General features: G+C 48.2%; 1 long non-coding RNA gene across 2 annotated transcripts in view; it reads right to left on the bottom strand.

Moving 5' to 3' along the window:
• Positions 1-241: 241 nt before the first annotated feature.
• LOC143831137 (uncharacterized) overlaps positions 242-22420 on the bottom strand; it is a 33220-nt gene continuing 11041 nt past the window's right edge. Inside the window, exons 2-6 of one of the 2 annotated variants that reach the window (XR_013228744.1) lie at positions 18563-18744; positions 7115-7210; positions 734-817; positions 555-641; positions 242-436 (exon numbers count right to left, since the gene is read on the bottom strand). This is a non-coding gene — a long non-coding RNA (uncharacterized LOC143831137). The remainder of the gene's footprint in view (positions 437-554; positions 642-733; positions 818-7114; positions 7211-18562; positions 18745-22420) is intronic. The other variant, XR_013228745.1, reaches the window with a different exon arrangement.

Here is a 22420-nt window from a genome sequence, read left to right as displayed (position 1 = left end):
AAAGTGGCCTTTCTAGTGAATGTGTTTAAACTGGTTGTGTTCTGTGGGTTGGAGGTGAAAGGGGAGTGAATTCAAGGAGTCACGCAGGACTTGTATTTTAAAACAGAATAACAAAGTTTATTTTTACAACAAAAACATTAACAATCAGGGAGGGAATGCAACTTGGAGCCCCCCACCCCACCCCCACCCCAACCCCTACCCAAACCACAAAACTAAACAGCGCTTGTACCGTCTCCTGCACCACCTTCTTCATCCTTGGGGCCCCCTCCCCGTTTCCCCTTACATTTCTTGCCCTCTGTTTTTTGGATTGGCAGCGAGGGCCTTTTGCCTCCCTTCTCCTTAATTTCCCTTAGCAGCTGCCCTTGCCGGGATATCGAGCCCCGAATTTTTCTCCTCCAGGTTTCTTCCTCCTCCTTCTCCTCTGCCCTCCTTTTCACTGTTAAGGAAAAAAAACCCACACATTAATGCCTCAGTTTTTTTTTTAGATTTCATTTTACATGGGTTCAGTTTTTAGGAAATTTAGCAGAGGTTTGGGGGTGGGTTTCAGAACCTACATTCATTCTCCTCCTTCTGCCTCATCCGCTCCAATTCCTGGCCCTGCCTCTCCATCTCCCCTCTCATTTCTGCCATGGCTGCCTGCCCTGCAAATGGATGGGAAAGAGATGATAAGCCATATACATCTAGATAGGCATTAGGAGCCCAACCCACACCACAGCACTGGTACAGTACTCACACTCTGTCCTCTGCCTCTCTAATAGGCCCTCTAGGGATGCAAGCCTGGCTTCCAGCCTCTGTATCCTTGCCTTAGTTGTGTCTTCTAGAAAGTACAGGTAAAAGGAACACATAAGGCTCCATTATGGGATCTTTGGGTGTACACTAAGGATGGGCGATTCGGATTCATAAATGCCCGAATCGGGGCCGATTCGGGCGTTTCCGAGCCAGAAACGGTCCGAATCGGACCTCTGGCTCCCCCTAGCGGTCCGAATCGCCGAGATTCGGCGATTCGGCATGAGTCGGAGGCTTCAGGCAGGCGGTGCCTGAAGCCTCTCTGCTGTCTGGCTTTTATTTTTTTTAAATGTATTTTTTTGCCGCCTAAAATGGCGGCGGGGGGAGGGGGGAGTGAGTGGCCAATCAGAATGCCTGTAGCTTTTCAGCTCAGGCATTCTGGCCACTCACAGAAGACTTTTTATTTTTAAATCCCCTTGCTTTGTAGCCTGCCCGGGAGGAGGCTACTTAAAGCAAGGGGCTGCTTGCTGGAGCTCACTTTGAGCTCTGGCTGGCTGGCTGGCTGTGTGCTGCTCCTAAGCTCCTGCTTGGTTGAGCAGCCTGCCTGCCTGCCTGCCTCCTCTCCTGGGTGGACTTCTGGACCTGGCTGTGGACTCTGCGCTGGAGAAGACAGCAATAGTTTGTTTTAGGGGTTTTTTTCTTCTGCTTTTCTATTTTTCTCTATTTTCCCCCCTCTCTCTCTCCCTCTCTCTCTCTCCTCTTTTCAAAAGTTTTTTGCCTTTGGGTTTCTGTGGGTGGGGGCCTGGGGGGGGGGTTGGGGAATTGTGTTTGCTGTTTTCTGTTGATAACTGTTTGCTGTTTTGTTTTTTGTAAAAGTATTTTTGGGGTGGGGGTTGGGGCTTGTATTTTAAAGTTGCCTTGTTTCTGGTTGTTTTTTTTTGGGGGGGGGTTGGTTGTTTTGGGTTTTTTTCTACAGGTTTCCTCAGTTGCCACCTTTGGGCTTCGTGCCCTGGGTGGCAGCTGGTTGTTTGATAGGTGTGTAGGTGTTTTTTTGGTGGGGGGCTAGTTTTAGTTTAGTTTGTTCTTTAGTTTAGTTTAGTTTAGTTTGTTAGGTTGTGTTTGTTAGGTTGGTTTAGCTTAGGGCCTTGCAGGGCCAGTTTTTGCCAGCCACCTTTGGGGGAGTGCCCTGGGTGGCTGCTGCTTGTTTGTTGGGAGCTGTTTCTTTGGTAGAGTTAGCTTGTTTGGTTAGGGCCCTGCGGGGCAAGTTTTTCTTGGTGGCCACCCTTGGGGGAGTGCCCTGGGTGGCTGCTGGTTGTTTGCAGAAGCTGTTTGGTTGGCCTAGGCTAGGCTTGGTTTGATTTGGCAGTTTGGGCCTTGCAGGGCCACTTTTGCTTGGTTGCCACCTTTGGGAGAGTGCCCTAGGTGGCTGGCAGCTGGTTGGTGTTTTGGGGATTGTTTGTTTCCTTCCTGGGGGGAATTGCTGCATTCTTCTTGGGGTGTCCAATTAGTGACCCTTTAAATAGGCAGTAAAATCCATAGTGTTAGGAGAAATTATAAAGTGCAAATAATTTTTTAGAATAGATAGTTTCTTTCCTAAGTAGCCAGATAGGATTTTTATAAGAGAACAGTGATTTGGGTTTTAGGTTAAAATTGTATTTTCTTAATAGTTAAAAAAACATTTAAACCAGCAGGGGCTGTGCCTTATTGAAGGCCAGCTTTCCTGGTAGAGACAGGAATTGATTTAGAGGCCAACAGGTTTAGGGGTTCTTCTTAGCAGATCAGGTGGGGGCTTGGTGCACAAATCTGCTCCAGCCTTCCTTCTAGCTAGTAACACTCAGGTAGTTTAAAACACTTTAAAAGTCTAAAAAGGTTTTTTTTTCCTAATTTTTCCCTGCTGTAGGTTAGGTAGGGCCAGTTATACTTAGCTAGGACCAGACAGGTTCCTTTAGTTTAACAAAAAAGAGAGAGAGAGAGAGAGAGAGAGAGAGAGAGAGAGAGAGAGAGCAGGAAAACTCCATAGAAGTTAGGTCAGCGTAGGGTCTAAAAAAACTAAACAGGTAGCTGGTGGGAGGGTTTTATAAGTGTCAAGGTTTCCTTAGAAACAAGTGTTAGGGCAGTTAGTGGTAGGGCCTCAAATTTCCCTGTGTCTTAGATTACAGACAGTTAGTAGGAAAAGTTTGTCCAAGGGAACATGAGTGGGAAGAAGGAAGGTCAGGCTAGGCCCTACAGAAAACCAGAGGGGTGGAGGGGAGTGAGAGGGGGAAGGAAGCGTCCTTCCCCCCACCTAAGAAGAGGCCTGTCTTGGGTCGACCTTCCACCACTCCGACCTCTGGCTGGAGTGGTACAATAAAGGGTCTCTTTATTGAGGCGGCTGCCGGGGCACCCCCTTCTAAGGTGCGGCAGGCAGGGGTCTTTGCTGGCACTTCTGCAGAGCCTGCTGATCAGGCAGCCCCTCGTGCCGCTCCTTTTGCTAGTGAGGCATGGGGGTGTCAGGAGGAGTTGCCTGATCTCTCCCTCGGGGTGAGCCTTGGGGACATGAGTGGCTTGTCCTTCATGTCCCCAGGCATCACCTCGGGGGTGCAGGGAGCCCTGGAGGAGATGGGTGAGGGACTGGCCCGCCAGTCTACTCCCCTTTCTCCTCCAGGATCCAGCAGGCTTCAGTTGGGGGGGGGGGACAGGAGCAGATGGTAGAGGTGGTGCAAGAGGGAGAGATGGAGGTGGCACCCCCTGCCCCGCCATCTCGACCCCTTCCCCCTCTCTCACCTCCTTCTGTCCCCACCTCAGGACACGGTGTGTCCGGCCCGAGCTCCTCACAGGAGGCAGCTCAGAGGACTTCGCAGGCTGCAAGCCAGCCTGCGTCGTCCAAAGGCTCCAAAGTCTGGAATTACTTCCAGACAGTGGAGGGAACCCACCTAGCAGAGTGCCAGCTCTGTAGGCAGAGGGTTAGTCGTGGAAGGCAGGAGCGCCACTACACGACTAGCGGCCTCATGAACCACCTGAAGAGGCACCACCAGGCTGTCCTGCTTCAGGGGGAGAGACAGGCTGGCAGTGGGGTGCCTGCGCAGGCACAACCTACCAGCACGGGGCTGGAGAGTCTCCCTGGGACCTCCACCTCGAGAGCTCTCCCTAAGAGTTCTTCTCAGGGGGCGGGTGGAGTTAGAGGCAGGCAAGCGACCATGGTGGAGATGCTTGTCCGGGCTGGCAGTGGCATGCCAAAAGGGGGGGTTTGAGGTAGGGTGTAGGGCCATGAACCATGACATAGCTGCGCTAATGGCCGTGGGTGGGTACCCCTTTCGTCTGGCCGACGACATGTACTTCCACCGACTATGCCGTCGCATATCCACCTCTGGTACACGCCTCCTAGTCGTACCACGATTAGCAGGACAGTGTTGCCCTCTCTTTATAGGGCAGCCAGGTGCCGGGTAGAGGTAGAGATGTCCCGAGCTTCAGGGACCGTACACTTCACCTCGGACATATGGACGTCATGTCATGCGCAAGATGCATACATCTCGCTGACTGCGCATTGGTGGGACGTACGGGAGGTGCTGGGTGGGGTTGAGCCTGTTAGGCAGGATGAGGGCTGCCGGGCAGGCTATCGCCATGCCTTGCTGCACATCGAACCCTTCGATGTGTGGCACACGGCAGACAACATCGAGGGCACCATTTGTAGAATGGTAGATGGCTGGGTAGGCAGTGGGACGGGGATCACCAAGGGCTTCTTGGTGACAGATGGTGCCCTCAACATGACCAAGGCGGTCAAGGGCATGGGCCTGAAGCACATCTCCTGTGCGGCCCACCTTCTCCACCTCGTGGTTAAGGATGCCCTTGGGATCGGCTCCAAGGGAACCGGTTCATCCGCCGAAGCCATTGACTTCAGGCATCTCATCGAGAAGTGCCGGAAGATCGTGGCGCATTTCTCTCACAGCTCGTACGACGTCTCAAGGCTGGAGAGAAAGCAGGTCCTGATGGGCGTGCTGCAGCACTGCCTTATCAGAGATGTCAGCATGCGCTGGAACTCCACCCGCGCCATGCTTGAGCGCTTGGTGGAGCAGAGGAGAGCCTTAGATGCCCTTGGCCAGGAGACGAGGATGTTTATGCCTGGGGAGTGGCTCACCCACCGAGAGTGGGAGATCATTTCTCAGACCGTGGAAGTGCTTGGGCCCTTCAAGACTTCCACGGAGATGCTCTCGTCTGACACAGCGAGTTTGGGTCTGGTCGTGCCCATGGTCCACAAGGCCCGTGTGGTGCTGGCCCCCTTCCTGGACCCGGCTCGAGGACGTGCAGACATTGTTCCAGCCGTGCGCGCGCTTGCGAGGAGGCTTCTGAGAGGGCTTGAGAGCCGCTTCGAACCCCTCTGCAAGTCTGTGACATACAGGCTCGCTGCCGTGTGTGATCCGCGCATCAAGGGCAGCTTAGCAGAGAGGGAGAGGAGCCTTCCTGAATGGCGCGAGCTGCTCATTCAGAGGCTTGCCTGGTGGAAGTCCAAGGAGGCTGAGGTGTCAGGCCAGGCAGGGGAGGAAGGAGCCAGCACGTCCGCTGCTCCTTCCCCCCCAGCCTCTGCTGGCACATCAGCCACTGCGGGCCACCCTAGCGAGAAGGCTGAGCAGGGCAACTTCTTGCTGGGGTTCCTCCAGCCCACTCCTTCTCTTGAGGGCAGCGGGTGCCCGAGGGAGGACAGTGCGTCTGGGATGGTGAGGGCTTACCTCGGTGAGCCCCAGGAGTCCGAGAACGCCTGTCCCTTGAGATACTGGGCCAGGATGGAGGCGGTCTGGCCGGCCCTCTCCCGCCTGGCCCGTGTCTACCTTTCGTGCCCGCCAACGAGCGTCCAGAGCGAGCGGGCATTTTCTCATGCTAGCAGCACCGTCTGCGAGTATCGCTCCCGCCTGGCGCCCGAAAGAGTCCAGCAATTGGTCTTCCTCAAGGTCAACTTGCCGGCTCTTGGCCATCCAGAACTATTCTTGGAGGAGGACTGAGGTGAGCACAGAATTGCTGTGACTGCATCCCCTCTGAGTCTGTTCTGGGTGGCGGGGATGAAAAACGCTCGCCCAAGGTAAAAATTCAGACAGGACCAGTGCCCTGGCCAATCTAAATTGCCCCCCCCCCAACCACACAAACAGAAATTCTGCAATCACCAGAGGGCCAGAGATTAAATCTGGGTCCCTCAGTCATGCCACCCATTTGGAAAACTTTTCCCAGCCCCAAAGTGAGCCTTAGAGCTCAAGGTAAACCCAAGACGTAACTGAGCATTTCTCAGTGGGTGCCCAGGAGGAGTTTGTTGTTGTGCGTGCGCCAATTTGTCTTTTTGCTGCTGCCAGGGCTGTTCTCCCAGAACAGCTCTGCCAGGGCTCTCTCAGGATGTGGCCTGAGTAGAGCAGTTGGGTTAGAGGTGGTTTAAGGCGGTGGCCTGTTAGGTTGTTGGATTCCCCACCAGTGTCCACTGCGCCGTGTGTGGACTTCTGGGGGGGGGAATGTGTCTTTTTGCTGCTGCCAGGGCTGTTGCCAGGAAGACCCCCCCCAAGAGATCCCCTGCAAGTTTCATGAAGATTGGACCAAGGGGTCCCCATCCTATGAGCTCCCAAAAGCGTGAGAAAAAAATGATTTCAGCAGGTAAATTGCCAATTTCCTTGTTCTGTAATCATTTTTTTCTCACGCTTTTGGGAGCCCATAGGATGGGGACCCCTTGGTCCAATCTTCATGAAACTTGCAGGGGATATCTGGGGGCTCTTCCCTCCATCCCCTGCAAGTTTCAGGAAGATTGCACCAGGGGGTCCCATCCTGGGGGCTCCCAAGGAACATCCCCCATAGAAGTCTATGGAGAAACATGTTCAGCCTAGAGAACCTGATGCTCCATTGTAACCAATGGAGCGGATAGGGGCACCTTCTTTGGGAGCCCGTAGCATTGGACCCCATGGTCCAATCTTCTTGAAACTTTCAGGGGACTCAGGGAAGACCCTCCCTGAGATCCCCAAGAAGTTTCAGGGGTGCAACTTGCACCCCCTCCCTCCCAGCCCCCGGGGAAGGCAGGGGAAGGCTTTCCAATGCAAGTCAATTGAGACATTGACTTGCATTGGCCCCGAAACGTCCGAAACGATTTGGGAGGCTCTAATGCAAGTCAATGGCCTCCATTGACTTGCATTGGCCCCGAATCGGCTCGGACAGCTCCGAATCGATTAGGAGCCTTTCAATGCAAGTCAATGGCCTCCATTGACCTGCATTGGGCCCCGAATCGATTCGGACCGGTCCGAATCGGGCCGAATCGGGCCGTTTCACATCCGAAACGGTCCGAATCGGGCCGATTCGGATCCGAAATGGTTCGAATCGGGGCCTCGATGCACAACCCTAGTGTACACACACATGGGTCTCCCTCAAAGAATTATATATTTCTCACCTGTTGCCTTAGCAGAGGTGGAAGGCTCCTCGTCATCTTCCTCCTCCTCCTCCTGGCTGGCTCTGGCCTGGGAAAGTTTGGCAGGGGACTGTGTGGCTATGTAGAGGAAACAAGATATCATAACATTAAGCACGCAGACACAAAACAACACACACTAGAAGACCACATGGCACTCAGAGCATTAAGGATAATCGCATCAGCCCTATGGTAAAGTCTAGTAGCAGTGCATTTACAAAATGATTTTACATTGCTGGCTGGCCTTCTCAGCTGTAAATGACAGCATCTTAATGCTGTCTCAAAGCAGGCAGTACAATTTGGGAAAAGAGGCCAGAAACAGTCAACTAATGCTTAAGGCTAAAAGTATAATGCTTAAGGATAAAAGTATATATAAGGGAGGCAGTACTCACACATATGTCTCCTCATTTCCGGGGGTGGCTTCCCAGCCTTCTCCCAGATCACCATCATCTGGTTGTGGAAGACTGTTCAGCCACTGGGCTCTGGACCCCCCCCCCCCACTGCTCCAGGCTGTTTAAAAAGTCAAGCTTGAATTTTGTCTGGACCTCCTCCCAGGTCCGGACATAGCCCCTCTTCCTCATCCGGCTTGCCAGCACCTCGTATGCACCCTTGGTGTGGCAATGGGTGCTGGACATCAGACAGCCAACGCTTTTAGACTGCTGCACCAGTTCTAAAAGTGCCTCAGCCTCAGCGCACTGCCAAAAACATCCCTTCCGTGCCTTCGACATTTTGGGAATGATGGTTAGGCAATGAATATGCGTTGCTCCCATCAGCCTCCAAAAGTTCAAATGTATCAATGTTGTCCACCAATGAAATTATTCCCTGGAACATGTGGTTCGATCCTCCAGTTTGACAGGGGTCGCCAAAACTTCCTGGCTACCGGCTTCCCCAACCCTGTACAGCGCTTCCGTATTGTGTTTGTCAATTTCAGTGGGGAGTTACTACAGTGAGGCATTGAGGTCTGTCAAAGTGCTTTTGGACCAGAGGGATGCAATCAAACCACACAAGACAAGGTCAAACAAAGAACATGACTACAGGTTCTGGTTCAGCCCCAGGGAAGGGGATGTGATGTCCCTTGTCCTCGCAGATGTTGTGCAAAATGACACATGCGATGACCAACGGAGTCACATTGTCTATATGCACATGTAGTCTGGACATCAAGCAACAGAACCGAGCCTTCAAACGGCCAAAGGCACGCTCCACGACATTCCTTGCCCAGGAGTGCCGGAGGTTGTAGTAGCTCTGCACATTTGTCCTTGGCCGCTTATAGGGAGTCATGAGCCAGAGGCATACAGGGTAGGCTCCATCTCCGAGCACCAAGGCCGGGACACGCACTCCCTCTATGGTGGCGGTGGGGTTGCCGGGTACAAAGACCCCTTCGTCCATAGTTTTCCTGAGGTTTGACTCACGGAACACAAGGGCATCATGCCTCCTCCCACTCCACCCCATCTCGGCATCTATAAACCATCTGGAGAAGTCCACGGTTCCTTGCAGGAGAACAGAACAAAAGTCCTTCCTGTTCCCGTACTCCTTTATGCTTCCCTCGGGTGCACGGATAGGGATGTGGCTTCCATCGACAGCAGCAAAACAATGCGGGAATCCCAGCCTGGCCAACCCATCCATACTCTGAAGAAAGCAAAAGAAAAGAATAGAAATCAGGGTTCAAAGTTAACGTGGGGCGCATCGTGTATTCGTTGCTCATCTGTCAAACAAGAAAAAAAATTATAGGGCAAAGGGATTAAAAGGACACCCACCGCTTCAAGCCGGTCTCCGAGGCACACCACTTTGCTGTACAATTCAGCCTCCATGGCGAAGCAGAACTCCAGCAGGATCTCGCCAACCGTGGAGACTCCTAATCCGAATTTCTGGGCAACTGTCCAGAAGTACTATGGGGTGGCCAAGTACCACAAGGCGGCTGCCACCCTTTTTTCCACTGGAATAGGGCGCCGCATGCCAGTTACTTGCCTTTCCATGCGCCCACGGAGAGCTTCCACGATTTCAAAAAATGTTCCCCCTGACATTCTGAAGTTAGCAATCCAGTGGTCATCATCCCAGCGAGACCAGACAAAATTTTCCCACCAGTCGGTGGATCTTTCGTCCACCCAGAACTGTCTGGGGAACCGGACCTCTGATAGAGCTTGCCAGCATTAACTAGCCGCCACGCATGCCCGTAGAGATTGGCTTCTAGTGATGACCCTCCTGTCCACACGTAGTCTGTAGTCCTCGTAAGCAGATCTCCTCCGCGACATGGTGGCACAGACACGCAGGGCTATTGCAAGCATCTGACCCAGCAACTCAAGAATAATCCTCTCCATTGCAACGTTTAGCTGTGCGGTGACCAGGAGGCTAGGAGAACAAAGAGTGAGGCCGACCACGTGTTTGCCTAGGTGCACATAAGCAGGTAATCTGTGGGCGTGTACTGTGGGCGGTGCCATGATTGTTAGAAAACCCTGCCATGAATTAGCCTGAGTTTCTCCATGACAGTAAGATTGATCTTTGTAGCTCTGTGCCTAGAGGCCTCAGGCCCATATATTATGCATGCTTGCTTGAAACCGAATATGTTGATGTAGCTGTTATCTCTAGAAGCTGTGAATGTTCTTTCTTTTGAAGCTGGGGTTGGCTGCCATGACGCGCAGTCAAACAAAGGGGGGAAGCCCGGTCCCCGGAGGGTGGGTACAGAAGGAAGTCCTACATGACGCTGAATTTGTTTCGCTTCGTCCAGCCCTGGTCGACAAGGGGGGCTTGTTTTTCAAAGACGAGCGCCTCTACGTTCCAGCAGCGGCACGAGGAGAGGTTTTGAAATTGTGCCACGACTCAAAGGCTGCAGGGCATTTTGGTTTTGTGAAAACACTGCACCTTGTCAGAAGACACTACTGATGGCCAACTTTGAGGGGGGATGTGGAGAAATATGTGCAAGGATGTCCCACCTGCCTTGTGTCCAAACCTCCAGGGGGAAGGAAACAGGGGTTGCTGCAGCCCCTGCCCACCCCTTCTTGCCCCTGGTCCGATGTGACAATGGACTTTATCACAGACTTGCCTCCAAGCCAGGGTAAAACAGTGATCTGGGTAGTAGTGGATGCGTTTTCAAAGCAAGCTCACTTCATTCCCTGCGTAGGTCTGCCCTCGGCGGCCAAATTGGCCTCTCTGTTCGTGACCCACGTATTCCGACTACATGGTATCCCTAGGAGACTGCTCTCGGATCGTGGCCCCCAGTTCGTTGCCAAGTTCTGGAGGGAGTTTTTAAAGCTCCTAGGGGTGGAACAAGCCCTGACCTTGGGCTATCACCCTGAGTCCAATGGACAAACGGAATGGGTGAACCAAATTTTAGAACAATATCTGCGTTGTTTCATCAACCACCAACAGAATGATTGGGTCACCCTCCTGCCTCTGGCCGAGTTTGCTTACAACAATGGGGTTCATGCCTCCACGGGTGTTTCTCCATTCAAGGTGGTGTATGGGACTGACCTCATTGCTGCACCCACCTGAAAGCTAGTTTCTGCTGAAGCTCCTGATGTTACTAAATGGGCCAAAGACATTAGTGCGGCCTGGCCAGCCATTGTCTCCAGCCTTGAGGGAGCGAAACAAGCGTACAAATCACAAGCAGACAAAAAACGTGCGCCTGCACCTACATGGAAGTTGGGAGACTTAGCCTATCTCTCAACAAAAAATCTTCGTTGTCAGCAGAAGTCTAAAAAATTGGGTCCCAAATTTGTGGGTCCTTTCCCCATCGTAAAGGTCATCAATGATGTGACTGTTGAATTGGGTTTGCCTAAAACTTACAGGAATGTGCATCCGGTTTTTCATTCCAGCTTGCTGCGGTGTGCCCCCCTGCCAGATGTGTGGCACCCTCCGCTCTCAACGCCAGTGCCAGTCTTTATTGACAAAGACACCCACTACGAAGTCAACCAAATCTTGGACTCTCGTATGCACAAAGGCTGGCTCCAGTACCTGGTGGATTGGAAAGACTTTCCTTCAGGGGAGAGGGAGTGGGTAGAGGCGGGGGATGTAAAAGCCCCTCGCCTTCTCCATGCGTTCCATCGAGCTTTCCCATTGTGCCCACGGCCGGTGGATGCGGGGTGAGGGAGGGAAGTTTGTTTTAATGCGGAGGAATGTCAGGATTGTTAGAAAACCCTGCCATGAATTAGCCTGAGTTTCTCCATGACAGTAAGATTGATCTTTGTAGCTCTGTGCCTAGAGGCCTCAGGCCCATATATTATGCATGCTTGCTTGAAACCGAAACTATGTTGATGTAGCTGTTATCTCTAGAAGCTGTGAATGTTCTTTCTTTTGAAGCCCTTTGCTTGGGCCTGCATTTTGTAACCATAACATCTTATCTGGGTCCGGAGACAGCCAAGGACATGTGAAAAGTAACACTGTGTTTTATGGTACCTGTCTCCTCTTACTTCCTCCCCTCCCTTGGGAACTTTCAAGTTTTGGGCGGGAGAATTGTATTGATAAGGAGAAGCAAATCTGTCCTCAGGCAGATTTGACTTTTCTAGTCTAGGTGTATGAAGTTTCTCTCAATAAATGCTTTCTATTCAAAGAAGCTTGTTGTGAGTCCTTGCAACGTCTGACAGGCGGGGCATCCCTAATCAAAATGTTCTTATAGGAAGCAATGCATCAACCTTTATTTCATAGGAAACATTGGAAAACCAGTCCAAATGCGCCAATGATTCAACGATGATTTGTTGCTATGGGGTTTTCGGTTTTTTTTTTTAAGGGACCCCCCCCCCTGATTTCGGCTTCTGGGTGGAGGTCAAAGGTGTCCCTGCAGTTTGATTGACGGCCACAGGAAGCCAGAAGCGCTAAAAAGGGACCTCCTTTGTGGCGAGAAGACGGAGACTGGAAATCTGTGGGTAACAAAAGTGCCGCAAAGTGAAAGTGACAAATTCCACAAAAACTGCAGCTGTGCGTTACGGCCAATTTTCACTACTTTAAGTAGCGATTTCTCAAATGGCAACCAAATAGCCACTTTCAACTTTGTGCGGAATGGCTCTGTCTCTAGCCTTTGGCAACATAGGTCTGCATGCCATGTGATACCTGCACTGCTATGGAGTATGTGGTGTGTATATTGGCAAGAGGGATGTCCCAGTTACAATGCTGAAGGGATCTACCCCAAGGAACTAGAAGACACAGGATGGTATGTAGAATGCCACATGAACATATTCCATGCAAAGGCATTATTGAGTTTTATCTCCATGAAGAACTACAGCGTTAGTAGCTCAAAAAGAGCAATGTAATTTCCTCTATGAAATAATGCTTTATAAATTGTAAGACCTAGCAGTAACTGCAGCTCTGTGGCCAATGGCTTTAGCCACAGAAAGAGTCTTTGGGAACTGTAATGTAGCAAAATGCTTATACATTTCTTTCCATAAGAAGTCAGGCATAGTTGCAGTGTGTGTCTCTTTCTAGGAACATTACAGCATAGCTGGCTCTCCAAAAGCAAAGGCCCTTGAAACCAGCATTCTTGAGGTACCTTGTGATATCTTAATCCCAGCTGTTATCGAAAAACAGATGACAAAGGAGAATGCTCATTGTATCAAAACAAAACAGCACCTTAGAGGAGGAGCTGCATTTTCTAAATATCATTTTGTCTGTCTTCCAGGAAAAAGTAAAGCCTGTGGAACTGTATTCATTTGTCTGGGAACAGAATATGCTTGCAGTAACTTCTTTATATGGCATAGCTTTGCCCAATTTGGGGTTAGTAGGGAATGATACCCCCTTCAAGGATCGCTGCCTTGTTGTGGCAAGGGGGCTTGCGTAGTTCAGTGAAGCTATGAGCTATACCGTGCAGGGTCACCCAAGACGGACAGGTCATAGCTGAGAGCTCTGACAAAAGGTGATCCACTGGAGAAGGAAATGGCAAACCACTCCAGTATCTTTGCCATGAAAACTCTATGGACAGTTCCAATAGGCATAACGATATGACGCCGGAAGATGAGCCCCTCAGGTCGGAAGGTGTCCAATATGCTACTGGGGATGAGCAGACAGCTAGTACGAGTAGCGCCAGAATGAATGAAGCGACTGGGCCAAAGCCGAAAGGACGCTCAGTTGTGGAAGTAACTGGTGACGAAAAGACAGTCTGATGCTGTAAAGATTTTTATTCCATAGGAACCTGGAACGTCAGATTCATGAATCAAGGCAAGCTGGACGTGGTCAAACAAGAAATGACAAGACTGAACATCGACATTTTAGGAATCAGTGAACTAAAATGGACAGGAATGGGTGAATTTAATTCAGATGACCATCAGGTATACTACTGTGGACAAGAATCTCGCAGAAGAAATGGAGTAGCCTTCATAATCAATAAGAGAGTAGGAAAAGCAGTCTTGGGATACAATCCCCAAAATGATAGAATGACATCACAGTGATCCAGGTCTATGCCCCAACCACTGCTGCTGAAGAGGATGAAGTTGATCAGTTCTATGAAGCCCTACAACACCTTCTAGAAGCAACGCCAAAAAATGATGTGCTTATCATCATGGGGGATTGGAATGCTAAAGTAGGAAGCCAAAAGATAACTGGGATAACAGGCAAGTTTGGCCTTGGACTACAAAATGAAGCAGGGCACAGGCTGGTAGAATTTTGTCAAGAGAATACAATGGTCATAGCAAACACTCTTTTCCAACAACCCAAGAGACGACTCTACACATGGACATCACCAGACGGTCAACACAGAAATCAGATTGACTATGTGCTCTGCAGCCAAAGATGGAAAAGTTCTATCCAGTCAATAAAAACAAGACCAGGAGCTGATTGTGGTTCAGATCATGAGCTTCTTGTTGCAAAATTTAGGCTTAAATTGAAGAAAGTAGGGAAAAGCACTAGGCCACTCAGGTATGAACTAAATCATATCCCCGACGAATACACAGTAGAGGTGACAAATAGATTTAAGGAATTAGATCTGATAGACAGAGTGCCTGAAGAACTATGGACGGAGGTTCGCAACATTGTACAAGAGGTAGCAACTAAAACCATCCCAAAGAAAAAGAAATGCAAGAAATCAAAATGGCTGTCTGAGGAAGCTTTACAAATAGCTAAGGAGAGAAGGGAAGTAAAAGGCAAGGGAGTAAGAGAAAGATACACCCAATTGAATGCAGAGTTCCAGAGAAAAGCTAGAAGAGATAAGAATGTCTTCTTAAATGAACAGTGCAAACAAATAGAAGAAAACAATAGAATGGGGAGGACCAGAGATCTTTTCAAGAAAATTGGAGATATGAAGAGAATGTTTCATGCAAAGTTGGGTATGATAAGGGACCAAAATGGTAGGGACCTCACAGAAGCAGAAGAGATTAAACAAAGGTGGCAAAATTATACAGAACAACTATACAAGAGCGAGCTTAACATCCCTGATGACCACGGTGGGGTAGTTACTGACCTGGAGCCAGACATCCTGGAATGTGAAGTCAAATGGGCCTTAGGAAGTCTAAGCAACAATAAAGCTAGTGGTGGTGATAACATTCCAGTTGAACTATTCAAAATCTTAAAGGACGATGCAGTAAAAGTGCTACACTCAATATGCCAGCAAATTTGGAAAACTCAACAATGGCCACAGGATTGGAAAAGGTCAGTTTACATTCCAATCCCAAAGAAGGGCAATGCCAAAGAATGTTCAAACTACCGCACCATTGCAATAATTTCTCATGCTAGCAAAGTTATGCTCAAAATCCTACAAGCTAGGCTCCAGCAATATGTGGACCGAGAACTTCCAGAAGTACAGGCAGGATTTCGAAGAGGCAGAGGAACTAGAGATCAAATTGCCAACATACGCTGGATCATGGAGAAAGCTAGGGAATACCAGAAGAACGTCTACTTCTGCTTCATTGACTATGCTAAAGCCTTTGATTGTGTGGAGCACAACAAATTGTGGCAAGTTCTTAAAGAGATGGGAATACCAGAGCACCTTATTTGTCTCTTGAGAAATTTATATGCAGGTCAAGAAGCAACAGTGAGAACTGAACATGGAATCACTGACTGGTTCAAAATTGAGAAAGGAGTTCGGCAAGGCTGTATACTGTCGCCTTGCCTATTTAACTTGTATGCAGAGCACATCATGAGAAATGCGGGATTAGAGGAGTCACAAATTGGGATCAAGATTGCAGGGAGAAATATCAACAACCTCAGATATGCAGATGATACCACTCTAATGGCAGAAAGTGAAGAGGAACAAAAGAGCCTGTTGATGCGGGTGAAGGAGGAGAGTGCAAAGGTTGGCTTGAAACTCAACATCAAGAAAACAAAGATCATGGCATCCGGCCCTCTCAATTCCTGGCAAATAGATGGGGAAGAAATGGAGATAGTGACAGATTTTATTTTCCTGGGCTCCAAGATCACTGCAGATGGGGACTGCAGCAAAGAAATTAAAAGACGCTTGCTCCTGGGGAGGAAAGCTATGGCAAATCTAGACAACATCCTAAAAAGCAGAGACATCAGCCTGCCAACAAAAGTGCGTGTAGTCAAGGCTATGGTATTCCCAGTGGCAATGTATGGCTGTGAAAGTTGGACCATAAGGAAGGCCGAGCGTCAAAGAATTGAGGCTTTTGAACTCTGGTGCTGGAGAAGACTCTTGCGAGTCCCTTGGACTGCAAGGCGAACAAACCGGTCAGTCCTAGAGGAGATCAACCCTGACTGCTCTTTAGAAGGCCAGATCCTGAAGATGAAACTCAAATACTTTGGCCACCTCATGAGAAGGAAGGACTCCCTGGAGAAGAGCCTAATGCTGGGAGCGATCGAGGGCAAAAGAAGAAGGGGACGACAGAGAATAAGGTGGCTGGATGGAGTCACTTAAGCAGTAGGTGCAAACTTAAATGGACTCCAGGGAATGGTAGAGGACAGGAAGGCCTGGAGGATCATTGTCCATGGGGTCGCGATGGGTCGGACACGACTTCGCACATAACAACAACAAGGGAATGATACACACTATGGATTCAGTAAACATTTAACAAATGCATACCTTAAGGCAGGGGTAGTCAAACTCCGGCCCTCCAGATGTCTATGGACTACAATTCCCATGAGCCCCTTCCAGCGTTCGCTGACAGGGGCTCATGGGAATTGTTGTCCATGGACATCTGGAGGGCTGCAGTTTGACTACCCCTGCCTTAAGGATTGTCAGCTTGCCTATACTACCTGAAGAGCAAGACACTCCATTCATTCCAACAGGCTGGTGATCCCTGACCCCAAAGAAGTTGGCCTGGCCTTGATTGTAGCCCCAACCTAGTGGAATGAACTCCCCAACAAAATCAAGGCCCTACCAGAGCTCAAGCAGTCCTGTAGGGCCTGCAAAATGGAGCTCTTCTGCCAGGCTTTTGGTTGAGGCCAGCATCAGGGCCTCCCTACAACCTGGTCCCATCCCTTCCAGGCAACTCACTGATGTTCCCTATGTTTTGAAATTTTGCTCTTTTGACTGTTATGATTTTTCCTTATTGTAGCAAATACCTTCAATGTAGTTTTCGTCTTTTACTATGTGCTATGTACACTGCCCTGAGAAAGAGTGCTTGCACTCAAAAGCTCACACCTTGAATAAATCTTTGTTGGTCTTAAAGGTGCTACTGGACTCTGATTTTGTCTTGTTGTGCTAAGACATCATAGTAAGAGGTGGTATATAAATTAAATTAATAAATGAATAAACTGTATGGCTAAGTGGCAGCTAGATTATGGGTGGCTGATTACATTTGCTATTTATCACTGTGGAAATTCACTAGTAGGACAACACTGTCCTCAGAAGTAAAATTGCCATGTTCTGAGTTTAAAAGTGAGCTGTTTTCCTTGCATGAAAGCTGTTTCCTTGCATGAAAGCTGGGGGAAGGGAGCTCTAGTATAGAAATATAAACAAACAAACAAATAAATAAAAGATCGTTGTGGCACTCCTTTTATCAGTAGACTTAGACCAAGTATAAGTAGGAGAACAGGTAGGAGACCCAGCTTGGTGTAGTGGTTAACAGCTGCACCCTCTTGCCTGGAGAACTGGGTTTGATTCCTCACTCCTCCTCGACATACAGACAGCTGGGTGACCTTGGGCCAGTGACCGTCCTGATAGTGCTGTTCTCACAAAGCAGTCACATCAGACCTCTCTCAGCCCCATGTCCCTCACAGGGTGTCTGTTGTGGGGAAAGGAAGGGAAGGTGATAAGCCACTTAGATACTTCTTCTGGTAGTGAAAAGCAGGGGTAAAAATTCTATGGACACACAGAGAAATTAAGGACTTCCCAATCTGTGGATGAAAAGAAATCCCAAAATGACATCTGAAAGCATGGCTCTATAGTCACAGGGGACATGTGGGTCATACAGGATTTCCATCAGTTGAGATGGTATTGAAATCATGAAGGAGCTGAGCAGAATTCTCCATGGGACTGGAGATGGAGTTGAGTGCAGTCTTCGCTGCTTGATATAAGTTTTGCACATTACTTAGAGGCAGGATGTTGAGCTGCAGAGCATTGGAAAAGGCTTAGACAGCTCACTGCTCACTGAACACACATGAATTGGTGCTAAGTGTGATAGCTTCTTGAAATAATTTGTAACAGCCTCATTTCTGTGCTCAGCACTAAAATACTTTACTGAAGAAGCTGTTCAAGGCTTGGCTGTCTTCCCAATTCAACATGTAAACTCAGGGATTGTAATCAAATTCTCCTCTGCTCATTAGAAAAATCATTTATGCTCAGCATGGTCAGTGGCAAATGGAAATGTGGTCGCAAAGGATCTGCTGGCTCGACACAATCAAAGCCAACACAGGGATCATAGAATCACAGAATCATAGAATCATAGAATTGGAAGGGGCCATACAGGCCATCTAGTCCAACCCCCTGCTCAACGCAGGATTAGCCCTAAGGATCCTAAAGCATCCAAGAAAAGTGTGTATCCAACCTTTGCTTGAAGACTTCCAGTGAGGGGGAGTTCACCACCTCCTTAGGCAGCCTATTCCACTGCTGAACTACTCTGACTGTGAAAAACTTTTTCCTGATATCTAGCCTATATCTTTTGTTTGTTTGTAACTTTTTATTTTTGTTTTTTAGGAATTGTACAAATAAGATATTTGTTATTTCCTCAAATTACAAATTTTGTAATACCCCCGCCATTAGAGAGCCTCTTGTGGCGCAGAGTGGTAAGGCAGCTGTCTGAAAGCTTTGCCCATAAGGCTGGGAGTTCAATCCCAGCAGCCGGCTCAAGGTCGACTCAGCCTTCCATCCTTCCGAGGTCGGTAAAATGAGTACCCAGCTTGCTGGGGGGTAAACGGTAATGACTGGGGAAGGCACTGAAAATGGTAATGACTGGGGGTAAACGGTAATGACTGGGGAAGGCACTGCCATGAAAACGCTAGAGGGCGTCACCCCAAGGGTCAGACATGACTCGGTGCTTTGCACAGGGGATACCTTTACCTTTACCTTTTACCGCCATTATAATGCTATTGTACAAATATGTTTCTTTCTGATCTTCTTACATAGGGATTTTTCCAGGTCTAGTCTTCTCTGATCTGGATGCAGATATTGATCAATCTTCTCTCCGCTCTGTGGAGAAGGTGGTTGGAAGACCTTTTCTTCCTCCCGAATCACGAATTATAATCTTGTCTGATCCGTATGCCTTCTTGTTCCATCTTTATCCTGGGAAATAGTCTCCAATATTCTGAAAGAGAAAAGAGAGAGAGAAGCAAGGCAGGACTGAATCATTCAGAGGTCAGGCTGACCGTCCCTTCAGCCAGTGCTAAGCCCGTTTCTATAGAAGAAGCAAATTTGATAAATAAATTTTAACCACCGCGAAGGGAATAAACGATTCTTTTTATTTATCCTTTTATTATGTTCATTTTGTTTTATTTTGTTTTTTATAAATGGCTTTATTTATTAATTAGTTATACATGAAGATTAAAAATAAAAATATTTATGAATGTTTTTGATTATATTCCTTTTGGCCTGAGCTTGGTTTTTCATTGCACCAAAATATGATTATTTCTCTCTGAAGGCCAAGAAGCCTTTCCAACATTGAAGAAAGTTATTTGGGGATTCTCTGTGGAGCAGGTTTTTTAATTTGGCTGTTGAAACAAGATCTTCTAGCTTGCTTATCCATATCTCTATTTCAGGCATCAGTGGTTGTTTCCATCTCTGTGCTATTACCAACCTAGCCACCGCTGCTGCGTAAAAGAACAGTTCTCTTAAACATTTTGGCGTATTTGGTGGTATAAAGCATCTGCATCTTGGTGTGGACTTTGATCCAGAATTTTTGAATGACTTCACAGGTCCGCCACATGTGATAATAGGATCCAATAGCTTTTTTGCATCTCCAAAATTTGCCGTCTGTTTTTTGGGAGATTTTGCTTATATTTTTTGGGGTGATATACCATCTATATAACATTTTATACCAGCTCTCTTTTAGGTATTGGGATTTGGTTAACTTTAGAGTCTTAGACCATAATTGTTCCCATTCCTCATGTTGGATTGTGTGCCTAAAGTTCAGCATCCATTTGATTATGCAGTTCTTCACCTGTTCGTCTTCTGTATCCATCCTCAATAGACACTTGTATATTCGGCTTAGAAGATGTGGCTTATTTATTTTTATTTGAGTTTCAAATTCAGTGTAGGAATGTAGGTGTTTATCTTCTTGGTTTAAGTCTGCCTTCATTCTTGAAACTAGCTGCCAATGCATTAGCCAATATAGGTTGGATTTGTCTCCAACAGGTCCTGCCAGACCAACCTAGTTTCCTTTTTTGACCAAGTAACAGGTTTGCTGGATCAGGGAAATTCGGTTGATGTCATTTACTTGGATTTTAGTAAAGCTTTTGATAAGGTTCCCCATGATGTTCTGCTGGATAAATTGAAGGACTGCAATCTGGATTTTCAAGTAGTTAGGTGGATAGGGAATTGGTTAGAGAACCGCACTCAAAGAGTTTTTGTCAATGATGTTTCATCAGATTAGAGGGAGGTGAGTAGCGGGGTACCTCAGGGCTTGGTGCTTGGTCTAGATCTAGATGAGGGGGTGGAGGGACTACTCATCAATTTGCAGATGACACTAAATTGGGAGGACTGGCAAATACCCCAGAAGATAGAGACAAAGTTCAATGAGATCTGAACACAATGGAAACAAGGGCAAATGAGAACAAGATGCAATTTAATAAAGATAAGTGTAAAGTTCTGCATCTGGGTCAGAAAAATGAAAAGCATGCCTACTGGATGGGGGATATGCTTCTAGGTAACACTGTGTGTGAACGAGACCTTGGGGTACTTGTGGTTTGTAAACTAAACATGAGCAGGCAGTGTGATGCAGCGGTAAAAAAGGCAAATGTCATTTTGGGCTGTATCAACAGAGGCATCACATCAAAATCACAAGATCTCATAGTCCCATTGTATACGGCACTGGTCAGACCACACCTGGAGTACTGTGTGCAGTTCTGGAGGCCTCACTTCAAGAAGGATCTAGATAAAATTGAAAGGGTACAGAGGAGAGCGACGAGGATGATCTGGGGCCAAGGGACCAAACCGTATGAAGATAGGTTGAGGGATTTGGGAATGATCAGCCTGGAGAAAAGGAGGTTGAGAGGGGACATGATAGCCCTCTTTAAGTATTTGCAAGGTTGTCATTTGGAGGAGGGCAGGATGCTGTTTCCGTTGGCTGCAGAGGAAAGGACGCACAGTAATGGGTTTAAACTACAAGTACAACGATATAGGCTAGATATCAGTAAAGATTTTCACATTCAGAGTAGTTCAGCAGTGGAATAGGGTACCTAAGGAGGTGGTGAGCTCTCCCTCACTGGCAGTCTTCAAGCAAAGGTTGGATCCATACTTTTCTTGGATGATTTAGGATGCTTTGGGCTGATCCTGCATTGAGCGGGGGGTTGGACTAAATGGCCTGTATGGCCCCTTCCAACTCTATGGGCCATTCCGCACAGATTCTTTGTAGCAGGAGTGTGGCAAATTGAAATCGCTTCTAATTTGCAGTTATGCACAACGTCATAGACAATCTGCCGCACTCCTGAAACCAATCCGCAAAAAGCGCTTCGTTGTAGTGCTTTCAGGGAAATCCCAAAAAGTGGATTCACCCTCCGGAAAACGCTACACTCTTGCAACCAATCTGCAACACTAGTGGAAAAGTTCTGTGCATTACCATTGTTGCAGTTTCTGCAAAGTCCCTCCCCCCGGCTCTCTCCTCTGATCTTCCAGCAAAGCAATCACCATTTTTTTTCTCGGAGCGAGCGGAGATCAATGCACCGGCGAGCCTTCATTTACCCAGTGAGGCTTCCCCGGCTGCAGTCCCTCCCCAGAGCTGTTTTAAGTCACCAAGCACCACACAGCCCCGTTTGCTGGTTTATTTTCCCTTTATTTTTCCCTTTATTTTCAGCCAAAAATTGCACCCGTGCGGGGGGGGGGTATTTTTTTTTCACTCGGGGGGAGCATGGCAACGATGAAACGGCAGCTCAAATGCCACCCGCTAGCTAGATTGGTCTCTCCGTTGCAACGAATCAACGCAGATTCGTTGCAACGTATTTTTTTTTTAAACTGCCTTAAAGGGAAATGGGCTTTTCGGGAGCATGATAATGACCGCCTATTGGCTGCTCGTTTGATTGACGGCCGGGGGCAGGACAAAGCTCTGCAATATTGCTTCCTGGCTAGAGATTTTTGCCGAGACCGGAAACCTGTGGGAAACGATAGAAACACAACTGGATTCCACTACAAAGGCAGGTATGCATAACAACGAATTCCACTATTTAAAATGGCGTGTTTTCATTCCGCAACCAATTTACAACATAGATCCTGGTGCGGAATGGCCCTATGATTCTATGCTTCTTAATGCCTAAGTATTTAATCTTGTCTGGGTTGACCACACAGCCTGTAGATGATTCCAATTGTTTTATTTATAGAATTATAGAATTATAGAATCATAGAGTTGGAAGGGACCATACAGGCCATCTAGTCCAACCCCCTGCTCAATGCAGGATTAGCCCTAAGCATCCTAAAGCATCCAAGAAAAGTGTATATCCAACCTTTGCTTGAAGACTGCCAGTGCGGGGGAGCTCACCACCTCCTTAGGCAGCCTATTCCACTGCTGAACTACTCTGACTGTGAATTTTTTTTTCCTGTTATATAGCCTATATCATTGTACTTGAAGTTTAAACCCATTACTGCGTGTCTTCTCCTCTGCAGCCAACAGAAACAGCATCCTGCCCTCCTCCAAGTGACAACCTTTCAAATACTTAAAGAGGGCTATCATGTCCCCTCTCCTTTTCTCCAGGCTGAACATTCCCAAGTCGCTCGACCTATCTTCATAGGGCTTGGTCCCTTGGCCCCAGATCATCTTCCTCGCTCTCCTCTGT

This window comes from Paroedura picta, chromosome 3, assembly GCF_049243985.1.
Source record: "Paroedura picta isolate Pp20150507F chromosome 3, Ppicta_v3.0, whole genome shotgun sequence".
Lineage (NCBI taxonomy): Eukaryota > Metazoa > Chordata > Lepidosauria > Squamata > Gekkonidae > Paroedura > Paroedura picta.
This window is presented reverse-complemented; position numbering and strand designations above follow the sequence as displayed.